Raw genomic sequence first — 14,351 nt, forward strand, 5'->3', positions numbered from 1 at the left:
ACGTCAATGAGCAGTCACGGCTGCCATTAATAAACAATGGGATGTGGTGAAAATGCTACTCATGTAATTCAAGATCTTTAACCTGCACACTTTCAATCAGCAATGGAGATTTATTATTAATTTATTTGTCTATGTTAAGTATATTTACAGAGTTTCTTACTTTCCGCTTTTTGCCTCAAAAATCATGAAATGTGCATGCTACTGTCAGGACCAGAACGGAAACAGGACTTAATTGCGTAACGTTTCTCACAAGTTTTATTGAAGGAAAGAGGAAGGGCTGCGCCCACGATCCGGTGTTCGCTGGACGCGAGAAGCAAGTCGCTCTCGCACTCAATTTGTGATCCGAACACGGAAGTGGATCTTCCGTAGCGAGCGATGGCGGTGTCAGGGACGGAAAAAAGGGGTTGGTAGCCGGGACTGGGAGAGCAAGGTCTGGTCGGGATCGGAAACGAGTCGTAAGCCAGAACCCGAGAGCAGACGTAGTCGGGGACCAAAGAGGTCTTAAGCCGGGAGAGCAGACGTGGTCAGGATCAAAACGGGTCGTAGCCGGAGACAGACGGGAGCAAAAACGGGACAAGTGTGAGTCAGGGTCGAAAAAGGCTTGCCTAGTATTCAATGAGGTTCGCAGACGGACTGACAACAGAGGATTGACAGGACTGGGTTTAAATAGTGACAGGGAGCCAATCAGAACCGGCTGCGGTTGGTGCCAAATGGGCGGGCACAGGTAAATCAAATCAGTAATCATGACAAAAAAATATCCAAACCATTTTTAAGATCTATATTTCATTAAAACGTCATCTTGTAGGAAAAGTGTCATGTACAAAAAATGTAGCATACAATAATATTATAACGACAGGTTTTGTTACAATTGTAATAATCACTAATACCAACTACCTGATAATGTACTCACCAACAAGATGAGCATGACAATTTACAATAATTTTAAGTAAAAATGAGCAAAAACAAACTCAATATTATTTCAAATCAAGTGGTCATACCCACTGATTACTCAAAAGTGTATTCACCTATTCCCAAGATTCTCCAAAAAACAACCCTCAGATGTTTGAATTTCTTAAATCCAGCGACATAATCATTCGATAATCCACGTGCACTTGAACACATCGTGATAGTTAGGAACGTCTCAGAACATTACTACTGACTCGTAGGCAGGGTTCGGTAGGGTTACTTTAATTTGATTACTTTCAATGACTTTTGGATTACTCCAATCAGGGATCAGAATTTTCCGCGGATCCGCGGATTTCCGCTGTTTTTGAACCCCAAAGGCATTCCGACTTTTTCACTTTTTCCCTTGCGTAGCAAACAAATTCAAAATCCGACTGTCTCACTCTTTCCTTTATTGCTCTGGCGCACCCTGGCGGCCGTTAGAAAAATTGGCCGCATTGTTGCTCAAGCTGCAGGGACTGAACTGCATTTGAACTTATCTTGCAGTATTTACAAAAAAATCAGTTATGTGGGCAAATTATTTTAATCTTCTAAAAATGTTACTTAAATGATAAATATAAGCATGGTTTTGGACAAGTAAATTGCTTAAAGGAAATTATTATTATTATTATTATTCAAACCCAGGAGCTTGGGGGGGGGGGTGCTCCGCCCTGCTTTACTCCTGGACCCTTGCTATTTCAGCTGAAAATGAAAATCTCCATTCTGATCCCTGTCCAATACCAAATATGCCAATAAAAGACAAAAGAAACTAAATATGAATAAAATGATGACTCACAACACGTGGTAAGCTTTCTCTCCTGGCTTTGATCTCCGGCAAAACTAAGATAAAATGCGACAGAAACAAAATGAAAATAAATCCAAACAGCTTGCCAACATCATTTTTGCCGTTCCATGTATTCCGTTACTCCCCAAGCCTGCACAAAATGTAGTCATTTTATTCATATTTAGTTTCTTTTGTCTTTTATTAGCATATTTGGTATTGGTGTAATCCAAAAGTAATTGAAAGTAATCAAGTTAAAGTAACCCTACCCAACCCTGCGGAGTCGTAGGTGCAGCAATGACATTCAAATAAACACCCGACTTATCCTTGCGTGATTCAAAATACAACATATAAAAAAAGTCAATATTACCTTATTTAACACCCAAAGTAGTATGTCCGTTGTAGTCTGGAGATTCCCTTCTACTAAAGAGAGCACGTGTTGGTCCTTGAGACTAACCGTGCAGGACTTTGGTATTGTAATTACAAGTTCTTAAACACTTAAGTGCTGATAAGGATAGTTCAAAGGGGTAAAGTGGCTTGTGAAATATTTTATACCATTGCAAGAGCTGCCATGTTAAGGCGTGATGAAGGTTTGAAAAATAAAACCCTGCAATGCAATACCAATTGTATAAAACTGTCACGATTGCCCTTACTTGTGCCCGCTCGTTTGGCGCCAGCTGCTGCTCGTTGCCTGATTGGCTCTCCTCCTATTTAAACTCAGTGCTCTCATTCGCTCCTTGTCAGTCCGTCAACTAACCTCTGCACTTGCAAGGCAAGCATTTTGACTCTGGCTCCCGTTCTGTTCCCGGACTATCCTGTATCCGGTCTTTATCCCGTCTGTCCGGTATCCTGTATCAATCCCTGATCCACGCCCCGTCATCCTGTATTCTGTATCTGATATCAATCCCATCTGTTCTGTCCTGTCCGGTATCCTTCTCTTTATCGATCCCGTGTCCTGTACCCTGTATCGATCCTAGATCCAAGCCCCGACATTCTGTATCGATCCTGTCCGTCCCGTCCTGTCCGGTATCTGGCTCTTTATCGATCCTGTCTGTCCCATATCCTGTACCCTGTATCAATCCCTGATCCTAGCCCCGTCAACCTGTATCCTGTATCGGGTATCGATCCCGTCTTTTAAGTCAAGTCAAGTCATGTATACAGTGGAAGTGCTTTCATTCACTCCTTGTCAGTCCATCAACGAACCTCTGCACTTGCAAGGCAAGCATTTTGGTCCGTCCAGTCCTGTCCGGTATCTTGCTCGAGTATCCTGCATCCGGTATCGATCCCATCTGTCCTGTCCTGTCCGGTATCGTGCTCGTGTATCCTGAATGCGGTATCGATCCCGTCGTCTGTCCCATCCTGTCCAATATCTTGCTTGTGTTTCCTGCATCAGGTATTGATCTGTTTTGGATTTATTTTCATTTTGTTTCTGTCGCATTTTGTTAGTTTTGCCGGAGATCAAAGCCAGGAGAGAAAGCTTACCACGTGTCGTGAGTCATCATTTTATTCATATTTAGTTTATTTTGTCTTTTATTAGCATATTTGGTATTGGAGTAATCCAAAAGTAATTGAAAGTAATCAAGTTAAAGTAACCCTACCCAACCCTGAATATAGGTCATACACAGGGTTGGGAAGGGTTACTTTACCTGGATTACTTTCAATTACTTTTGGATTACTCCAATACCCCAAATGCTAATAAAAGACAAAAGAAACTAAATATGAATAAAATGACTACATTTTGTGCAGGTTTGGGGAGTAACCTAACACATGGAACGGCAAAAATGATGTTGGCAAGCTGTTTGGATTTATTTTCATTTTGTTTCTGTCGCATTTTATCTTCGTTTTGCCGGAGATCAAAGCCAGGAGAGAAAGCTTACCACGTGTTGTGAGTCATAATTGTATTCATATTTAGTTTCTTTTGTCTTGTAATAGCATATTTGGTATTGGAGTAATCCGAAAGTAATTGAAAGTAATCCAGTTAAAGTAACCCTACCCAACCCTGGTCGTAACCTTTAATGAGGACAAACACAACACAGGAAATTCCGAAATCTATCGAGCCAGAAGACAGCGCCGTGCAACAGCATGGCCAGTTGTTTTCTGTTCCCCTCCAGAGACGCCTCTGTTTGTTTTTCGTCTTGGAAAGCTCTCGGCGGCACTCCCTTCATGCTGCTCTGAAGCATGTTCCTGTCATGTTCTAGAAACATGCAAGAGCTTTGGCAACAGGCTTCTACTTTGAAGGGGCTGCCGATGTGAACACAATGGAAAATGTCAACAATGGGATATGGGATGTTTTAAAACACTTCTTACAAGCTGGCATTGTGCACGTAATGTAATCAAAACCCTCTACTCCAGTTCGAACCATTCTCTTAGGAAATACAGTAAAGTTCGAGAGTGTTCTCCATCCGGGCACCGGTGCTATGGAATGCTCTTCCCCCTGAGATTCGATCTGCAACTTCAGTGTAAATGTTTAAATCTAAGCTTAAAACACACTTCTATTCTATAGCATAAGTGGTCTAGTGGATTGGATCCTGTACTCTGATCAGCCACTCATCGCAGCAATCTATGCTGGAGTGGCAAGGCTTTGATGCTAGGTCCTTAGCTTGGCCTTTAGCTTAGCCTTTGATTTTTGCATTCCGGAGATGGAATAAGAGCTTGCTCTGTCCACTCCACGCATCAGCCCGGTATTGCAGTACCTCCGGGAACGGTGCTTTCGCAATGATCGCAGCAAGGCTTTAGGGCTAGGACCTTAGCTTGGCCTTTTGGCTGAGAGTAAGTGTCCCGGCTCCTAGGCTTTGTAGCGTGTTATGAACTGACCGATAACGGATAATGGATAATGAATAACGAAGATAGATCAATAACCCTTAAAAACCCCAACCCCCCATATGAATAACCTATACTTTTTGTGGACACTATCTCTGTATTATTTGTAATTAGCAAGGCACGACTACATTGCCAAGTGCTGTAAGTGTGTTAATGAGTTATGCTAATGGATACATGGTAAATGGTGATGCTAACGGCTAAATGATAACTTCTTCATGCAAAAAAGTTTTAGTAATGGCTATATTTTAACGACTTCATATTTACAAATTATGCTAATGGGTACATGTTGATGAGTTATGCTAACATATACGTGCTAGAAAGTGATGCTAACGGCTAAATGCTAACTTCTTCATGCAAAAAAATGTTTAGTGATGGCTATATTTTAACGACTTCATATTTACAAATTATGCTAATAGCTCATGTGGATGAGTTATGCTAACAGTTACGTGCTAGAAAGTGATGCTAACGGCTAAATGCTAACTTATTCATGCTAAAAAGTTTTAGTAATGGCTATATTTTATCGACTTCATATTTACAAATTATGCTAATGGGTACATGTTGATGAGTTATGCTAACATACCAGCTCAGTAGCCTAGATGGTAGTGTGCCCGCTTTGAGACTGGGAGGTCGCTGGTTCGCGCCTCGGCCGAGTCATACCTAATTGGTAAAATGGCGGCGCCCTCTGTTGGCTGCGGCTGCATCGGCTCGCTACAACAGGTCAGGTGTATCGACATTTCGTTCTGTGTACATTGTTACAAAGAATGACAATACAAAGGAAATTATTATTATTATATACGTGCTAGAAAGTGATGCTAACGGCTAATTGCTAACTTCTTCATGCAAAAAAGTTTTAGTAATGGCTATATTTTAACGACTTCATATTTACAAATTATGCTAATAGCTCATGTGGATGAGTTATGCTAACGGATACGTGCTAGAAAGTGATGCTAACGGCTAAATGCTAACTTATTCATGCTAAAAAGTTTTAGTAATGGCTACATTTTAATGACTTCATATTTACAAATTATGCTAATGGGTACATGTTGATGAGTTATGCCAACATATACGTGCTAGAAAGTGATGCTAACGGCTAAATGCTAACTTCTTCATGCAAAAAAGTTTTAGTAATGGCTATATTTTAACGACTTCATATTTACAAGTTATGCTAATAGCTCATGTGGATGAGTTATGCTAACGGATACGTGCTAGAAAGTGATGCTAACGGCTAAATGCTAACGTATTCATGCTAAAAAAATGTAGTAATGGCAATATTTTAAAGACGTCATATTTACAAATTATGCTAATGGTCTCATGTTGATGAGTTATATGAACTTGCCAGTACCGCGGGGGGTGTGGGGGTGGGGTGGGGGTGGGGGCGGAGTTCCCCCTACAAGACCAAGTATGAAATGACAGAAACATCTCTCTGAGTTAAAAACGTTATGCTAACTCATAATGCTAACAACCGGGGTTATATATACATGCCGGGATCCTCTTCCAGATCAATCACAACTCTTACAATTGCCGTGGGAATTGTCTAGTTGCAACATCCTTTGCTGTCTGGTAATCCTGAAAGGGGGATACCACATGTGCGGTCCCTTCTCAAGGTTTCTTCATTTTCCTCATGTTGAGGTTTTTGAGTTTTTCCTTGCCCTCATGTTGGTTCCAGGTCAGGGGATGGTGTAATAATAGTCTGAAATAATAGTCTGTGCAATAACCTGTCCAGCCCTTTGAGACTCTTTGTGATTAAGGGCGTCACAAATAAAAATGACTTGACTTGACTTAAGTGCGTAAGACTTGACTTAAAAACTGGAGCAACGACTCACATACGCAGCTTTTAAGACCCTGTTTCACATTATGTTTGAAAAACCAAAACAGTTTTAACTTGTTTCTACCGAGGATTAGAACAAATGTACAGTGGCTTGCGAAACTTCAAACATCTCATCTCATCTCATTAGCTGCACCGCTTATCCTCAGTAGGGTCACGGGGGTGCTAGAGCCCATCCTAGCAATCATCGGGCAGTGGGCAGGGGACACCCTGAACTGGTTGCCAGCCAATCGCAGGGCACACAGGGACAGACAACTCGCTCGCTCATTCACACCTAGGGACAATTTGGACCGGCCAATCCACCTGAAATGCATGTCTTTGGAATGTGGGAGGAAACCGGAGTGCCCGGAGGAAATCCACGCAAGCACGGGGAGAACATACAAACTCCGCACAGGAAGTCCGGTAGCTGGATTTGAACCCACATAGGAGGTTCCCAAGACCTTAGAACTGTGCCACACACGCATAAAGATATAAAACTGTAATTTCTTGTTTATCATCAACAATAAGTAGGACACAATCATGAAGTGGAAAACACTTTGGATATTTTCAACTTTTTTAACAAATAAAAAAACGAAAAAGTGGGTGTGTAAAATTATTCAGCCCCTTTACTTTCAGTCCAGAAATTCAGTGAGGATCTCTGAATGATTCAATGTTGATCTAAATGTCTAACAATGATCAATGGAATCCACCTGTGTGTAATCAAGTCTCTGTATAAATGCACATGCACCGTGATAGTCTGAGAGGTCTGTTTAAAGTGCAGAGAGAATCATGAAGAACGAGGAACACACCGGGCAGGTCGGGGATACAGTTGTGGAGAAGTTTAAAGCTGGTTTTGGAAAAAAAAAAAAAATCCCAAGTTTTAACATCCCGAGGAGCACTGTGCAAGAAATAATATTGAAATGGAAGAAGTATCAGACCACTGCAATTCTACCAAGATCGGGCCGTCCCCCTAAACTTTCAGCTCATACATGAGAAAACTGATCAGAGATGCAGCCAAGAGGCCCATGATCACTCTGGATGAACTGCAGAGGTCTACAGCTGAGGTGGGAGAATCTGTCCATAAGACAACAATCAGTCGCATACTGCAAAAAGCTGGCCTTTATGGAAGAGTGGCAAGAAGGAAGCCGTTTCCTAAAGATATCAATAAAAAGTGTTGTTTAAAGTTTGCCACAAGCCACCTGGGAGACACACCAAACATGTGGAAGAAGGTTCTCTGGTCAGTTGAGACCAAAATCGAACATTTTGGCAACAATGCGAGACGTTATGTTTGGCGCAAAAGCAGCAGAGCTCATCACCCTCAACACACCATCCCCACAGTCAAACATGGTGGTGGCAGCATCATGGTTTGGGCCTGCTTTTCTTCAGCGGGGACAGGGAAGATGGTTAACATCGATGGTAAGATGGATGTAGCCAAATACAGGACCATTCTGGAAGAAAACCTGATGGAGTCCGCAAAAGACCTGAGACTGGGACGGAGATTTGTCTTCCAACAAGACAATGATCCAAAACATAAAGCAAAAGCTGCAATGGAATGGTTCACCAAAAACATAACAAGGTGTTAGAATGGCCAAGTCAAAGTCCAGACCTCAATCCAATTGAGAATCTGTGGAAAGAACTGAAAACTGCTGTTCACAAACGCTTTCCTTCCAACCTCAATGAGCTCGAGCTGTTTTGCAAGGAGGAATGGGCAGAAATATCCGTTTTTCAATGTGCAAAACTGATGAGACATACCCCAAACGACTTGCAGCTGTCATCGCAGCAAAAGGTGGCGGTACAAAGTATTAACTCAATGGGGCTGAATCATTTTGATACTCAGATTGTGTTTAGAAAGAGGAAGTGGATCTTCTGTGGCGAGCGATGGCGGTGTCGGGGACGGAAAAACAGGTCAGTGGCCGGGACAGGAGAGCAAAAACTTGGTCGGAAGCGAGTTGTGAGCCAGAATAGGAGAGAAGACGTGATCGGGGACAAAAAGAGGTTGAAAGCCGGGACGAGAGTGTAGACATGGTCAGAATCAAAAACGGATCGCAGCCGGAGAACAGACAGGAACAAAAAAACGGGACAGAATGGAGTCAGGGTCGAAAAAGGCTTGGCTAGTGTTAACTGAGGTTCCCAGACGGACTGACAAAAGGGGACAGACAGGACTGGGTACATATTGTGATTGGGAGCCAATCAGAGCCTGCGGCAGTTGGCGCAAAGGAAGCGGGCACAGCTGAGTCACATCAGTAATCATGACAACAATTTGGATTTACCTTTCATTTTATTGGCACAATTTTTTACACTTGGGAGTTGTTACTTATATATCATGATCTAAAACAAGACACAGATAAGATTAATTTTCTGAATTTTTATGAACCATAAGATATCAGTATTGAGAGTTGCATTCAGAATAAATCATATTTACTCAGAATTCCTTAATTTGAAGATATCAACATTTGTTTCTTTAGCTTGTTTTCAATGCATTATGCAAACTACCAAATAAAAAATATATTAAATGGTTATATTTATTCAGTGGTAGTTGTTTCTTACTTAACTTCACAATTTTTAATTTTCTTGTTAAAAATCACAGAATTTTCACATGAAATCATCAATATTATTGATACGATTAGGACGTAATGTATTAATGTGCTGTTGCAAAGTGGGGTACGCATTTCTCTTAACTTAATGGCAGGGGGCGTTAGTGAGACCAAGGATTCTTATATGGTGCACAGTTCGGTCCCACACAATAGAAAAAGTGTTAGTATTATTAAATCAAGCCATCCAGTATCTTTTTTGACATGGCATTGAAATAGTTTTCATTATGGAAGATTAGCTATCTATTGATGATTTTATTTAAAAGGAGCAGCTTATAGACTTTATTCATAAGTTAAGGTTACACAATTAAACTTTTGTATTCAAATTTGTATTTTGTATCCTGGTCATCCTGGAAGGGGGATTCATCATGTGCTGTATCATCTCAAGGGTTCTTCATTTTCCACATGTTGAGGTTTTTGAGTTTTTCCTTGCCCTCATGTAGGTTTTAGATCAGGGGATGGTGTAATAATAGTCCGTAGCTGGCAATAGTCTGTGCAGCCCTCTGAGACTCCATGTGATATAGAACTATACAAATAAACATGACTTGACTATTCTTGTTCTGCCAATTTAATGACGAAAAAGATACAAGTTCCTTTATTAGTAAATATGGCCGTGCCAGACATGGACCTCACCCCACGTCATGGATAAAATTCGCTCAGATTTCATCTAATGACCAATCATGGCTCTGCTTCAGAAAGGAAGTGGTCGTTTACGTCAACTGATTATTTTGTAATTCAGATATAAATGCCAATATAAACATTAAATTAAATTAGTATTTTATACATAATCTGGAAATGTTTACCACCATACTTTTTTCACTATGGTCCCTTTTCAAGGTTTCTTTATTTTCCTCATCCTGAGGTTTTTGAGTTTTTCCTTGCCCTCGTGTAGGTATTAGATCGGGGCATGGTGTAATTATAGTCTGTAGCTTGCAATAGTCGATGGTCTGTGCAGCCCTTCGAGATTCCTTGTGATTGAGGGCTATACAAATAACTGACTATAAACCCCAAGAAAAAATACCTGACTGCCCTATCAGACTATCTTCTGTCCTGCTTTTGCCGTCAAATTGACCAAGCATTACATGGTGGCCTATGGTTGGCCATTGTTAGGTGGCCTCTTCCAATATTACAGCAAGCATGAACTAGTGAGAGAGATGAACCTGTGTGAGTAATCTACTCACGCTTAATTTTCTTATGACATAAAACAGAGCAGGAACACCTGATTGTAACCACAATTGTTAAAAGTACAATGAGGACAGCTCCAGAGATGAGAAGGTAAACGTCTACGTTATAGTAGACATACCAGGGCAGCTTGTAGGACTCTGACCTCAGGTGAGCTGCACCCTTGTGTCTTATGACAAAATCAATCCAGAAGAGAGCGTTGTCGAGCGGTGGAATGGGCTGGTCTCTGTGCAGCTTGGACAGCTTTTGCATATTGTCCCTGTAGGATGGATTCGTAAGAACTTCCTGTAGGGCCTTCAGGAAGTTGTCATCTTTATCCAACGAGGCTAATGGGACTACGAAACCCGCCCCTCTTTCCGTGAGACGCAAAAGGTTGTCCCGCTGATCGAAAAACAAAGGAATTCCTACGACGGGAATTCCGTGATAAATTGCCTCCTGGACACCGTTTGTCCCACCGTGCGCCACGAAGAGTTTCATCTTGGGATGTCCGAGGAGGTCATTCTGTGGCATCCATTCCACCACGAGGGTGTTGTTTCCCAGGGTGGTCGGTCTAACGCCTTTGTACCTCCAGATGACCTTCTGGGGCAGCTTGGCAAAAGCCGCCGCGATCGCATCAGCCAAGTCTGCAGGAAGTTCGCTCACAAAAGTCCCTAGAGACATGAGGATGATGCCATGTTCTCCAGAACTCTGGACAAACTGCTCCAGGTCGTCTGGTAGAGGCTTGGGAGGTTTACACTGGAAGCCCCCGATATAGATGGCGTTAGGCATGGTAGGGCGAGGGAACTCAAAGACAAAGTCCACTCTCATGAGCCACAGGTCAGCAGCAAGAAGCAAATGGTGCATGTCAATGCCAGATCCCAAAAATCGGTCGCATATTTTCTGGTACGTGTTTTTGAGGATCAGGTTATGTTGCGTATAGCCGATTAGAAACACAAAGACATTGAAGACCCTTTCAAGGAAGCTCATTTTGTTCGTGTGACCGGTTCCTGTGATAGGAACGTAAGAGAGTGGCGACGGGGCCAAAGCGAGGTGGCCTTCCATGGCGATAATCCAACGGACATTATACACCAAAGGCAGGTTTAGATATTTGGCCACAATGGTGCCACCACCCCAGCAGGGGTCAGTGAGCAACAGGTCGAATTTGCTGTCATTTAATCTTCTCATCAAGTCTGTGTTGTCGAGAGTAGCTGTCGTTATTTCAGACACCGTTTTGTGAGCTTCCAAGAACTTATCAAACATTCCCACGCTTAAATACAAAAAAGTGACCAAAGGAAGTGAGCCCCTTTCATACTCAATGACGGTGTAAACCAGCTCAGTGATGAAATCTTGGTCCAAACTCCTTTTCACGGGAACACTGATGGTGATGTAGTAGGCAGCGGAATCCTTGATGTACCACGTCTTGCTCGGCCGTAGGACGGTCACGTTGTGCCCATGCGAGTGCAACTCTTGGATAAGAATGTCCATGTTCAGCCAGTGGCTGCCCTCAATGGGTATGACCAGGATGTTTCCTCCTTGACAGGCACAGGGGAGAAGGATGAAGAGCAGCAAGGTGATGCAGGAGCCACCCAGCTTCATCTAAGGGAAAAAAAGGAAACTAGAATCAAATCAGCGTTGTGATCTTTTTGAATGTTATCTATCTATCCATCTATCTACCTTGGTCATTTCCCTCAAGAGGGGTGACCGACAGCAAGACAAACACATACGATAACAAAGGAAATTTAAAAAAAAGGGGGGGGAGCAAAAAACACACACATACCTTTTTGGACCATGGCCAACCCAAATGCCCAAACACCCAAACAAGTTAAGCACCTCGGCACCCAAGTTGGTCATGCTTTCGTCCCTCCAGATGAAACGGAACAGGAGAAAGCGGCCATGTCACTCGGGTCAGGGTGACACAACACATTCTTCTGTTCAACAGCAGGGCCTGACAGCTTTCGCTGGTTTGCCCCTGACGCATCATACAGGTGCCCTGCCCATCCCTTAGAACGCGTCCAAACATCCAACTATCCTTTCACAACACCTTTCCACTCATTCCTATCACCAACAAGAGCTCTAGCTTCCACTAGATTTAGACTTATTTCCTGCAGTGCACTCATAACACCATCCATCCACGTCAATCGCGGCCTTCCTCTTGGTCTCCTTCCATTTACTCCCAACCAACCCAGTACTCTCTTATCCACACGCTTGCTCAGTTCCACTACTACCGTATTTTCCGCACTATAAGGCGCACCTAAAAGCCTTTATTTTGCTGACCATGCGCCTTATAATACAGTGCGCCTTATTTATGGATCAATTTTAAAATTGCAAAGTTTTCCAACTAACTTGCAGCCGCCGACTAGATTTTCCCCCGAACGCCAAGTAGTACGCGGTGTATGCTGGGATTTATTTACCGGCGTTTCATTGGCTAACCAATGTGTCACTCATCATTTGAATCGATCACTATTGGCTAAAGTTATTCGGAGGTCAAGGGGCGGATCCTTTTCATCATTTACAGGCTGGCATTGGCTTAAACAGCAAACAAAGCCTGCAATTGGCCAAAAAAGATGTGTCAATCATCAGTTCAATCGATCACTATTGGCTAAAGTTATTCGGAGGTCAAGGGGCGGATCCTTTTTATCATTTACAGGCTGCCATTGGCTTAAACGGCGAAACAAAGCCTGCAATTGGCCGAAAAAGATGAATGCGTATAGCATGTGGCTGACGGCATAGAGAAAGCATTTTTTTCTATTCTGTATTGGTAAATATTTTATTCTCCTGGATTTACTACCCTCACGGATATAAGAGGACATTGCCTGCACATTATTATGAACACAACGACTTCGGTGAGCTTACTCCGGGTTTTATATTGTCCCTGTATCTTGTTTCAGACTGAACTCGATGTTTCTGTGATAAGCGGTGCAGATAATGGATGGAATGGAGTGTCTATTTTTAAATTAAACTCAATTCCAAGTGTTTTTTGTCATATGCACAGTAAAGTTGCGAGCGAAAAGGAAAATAGATACTAAGGAATGGTTAGCATTTCTTGAATCCCAAGACTTTAACCTTCCGAATGATGGAACGATGCATTTGAGTGACATCGTACGGACACCGCATTCGCACGTGTTCTCGACACGTATTTGCGTCTTTGCAAGCTTTCGGAATGTCAAGGGGGTAATAAGTTGGACTTATGTATGTCAAAAATAGGACCAAAAACTATTTTTTCGGGGTGCGCCCTATAACCCGGTGCGTCTTATAGTGCGGAAAATACGGTACTCCAGTTCTGTCTCTCACAATTTCATTTCTCAATCCATCTAATCTTGTCACTCCTAACATACTCCTCAAACACTTCATCTCAAAAACATTCCATTTACTTCCGCTCTGTAGATTATCTTGAACATTCGTTCCTCATCCACTTATTGCACTATGATATGTCCAATGGTACTCTCTTATCCACACGCCTGCTCCGTTCCACTACTACTCCAGTTCTGTCCCTCACAATCTATCCAATCGTATCACTCCTAACATACTCCTCAAACACTTCATCTCAAAAACATTCAATTTCCTTCTGAAATCTGCGTTCAAATATTGCTTCCCTGATTCACTAAGAATGTTGATCCGAGAATAAGGAAAGACAGTTCAAAGTCGAGGGCGATTGCAAATGGTTGTTTTTTCAGGGGACAAATCGAGCCAGGGACGCCTTAGGTATTTTTTTTTTTTGTTTGAACAATTTTATTGACACTATTAACAGCAAATAAATAATGTGAGGTTTGAACATTTTTTCTCGACAATTTTAACAGCAATTAAGCATATTCACAATTTCGTTATATCTGACAATACGACGTTTTAACCAATTTTCCCGACATTTTTAACAGCAATTAAACACACAATTTCATTATATTATAACCCAACAAAATGAGTTGTTATCGACACTTTTAACAGCAATTAAATACATTCACAATTTCATTATATTACGTGTTATGAAATGTCACACAGCATATTGTTTATTTACTGGAAACACGTGACCTAGTTTGGGTAGTTTTTTTCTTGTGCAACGGTTTATTTCACTCTCATTTCGAAAAAAATCGTTTTAGAGGGTTGTTCGTTATTGCTGCTTTAAAACTTTCTGCCTAAGTAGTTTACTCTACGAAGACAAATACATGCTAACGTTGCAAACGTACCGTACAGTTGTGACGTGTTCTCTTTCCATCCACTCGAGTGTTTTTGTACGGGCGCTTCAGACAGTCGCAGTGGT

At 42.0% G+C, this 14,351-nt stretch overlaps 2 pseudogenes across 1 annotated transcript in view; one reads left to right on the forward strand and one right to left on the reverse strand.

Moving 5' to 3' along the window:
* LOC148366673 (UDP-glucuronosyltransferase 2C1 pseudogene) overlaps positions 1–14,341 on the reverse strand; it is a 457,271-nt pseudogene extending 442,930 nt beyond the window's left edge. The window contains exons 1-2 of the transcript XR_015850231.1: positions 14,278–14,341; positions 9,938–11,695 (exon numbers count right to left, since the gene is read on the reverse strand). The product of XR_015850231.1 is annotated as a UDP-glucuronosyltransferase 2C1 pseudogene (transcript). The remainder of the gene's footprint in view (positions 1–9,937; positions 11,696–14,277) is intronic.
* On the forward strand, positions 4,315–4,438 carry LOC148366686 (U2 spliceosomal RNA; annotated as a pseudogene).
* Positions 14,342–14,351: the final 10 nt, after the last annotated feature.

This window comes from Urocampus carinirostris, chromosome 4 (genome assembly GCF_059441175.1).
Source record: "Urocampus carinirostris isolate Australia breed hairy pipefish chromosome 4, RoL_Ucar_1.0, whole genome shotgun sequence".
NCBI lineage: Eukaryota > Metazoa > Chordata > Actinopteri > Syngnathiformes > Syngnathidae > Urocampus > Urocampus carinirostris.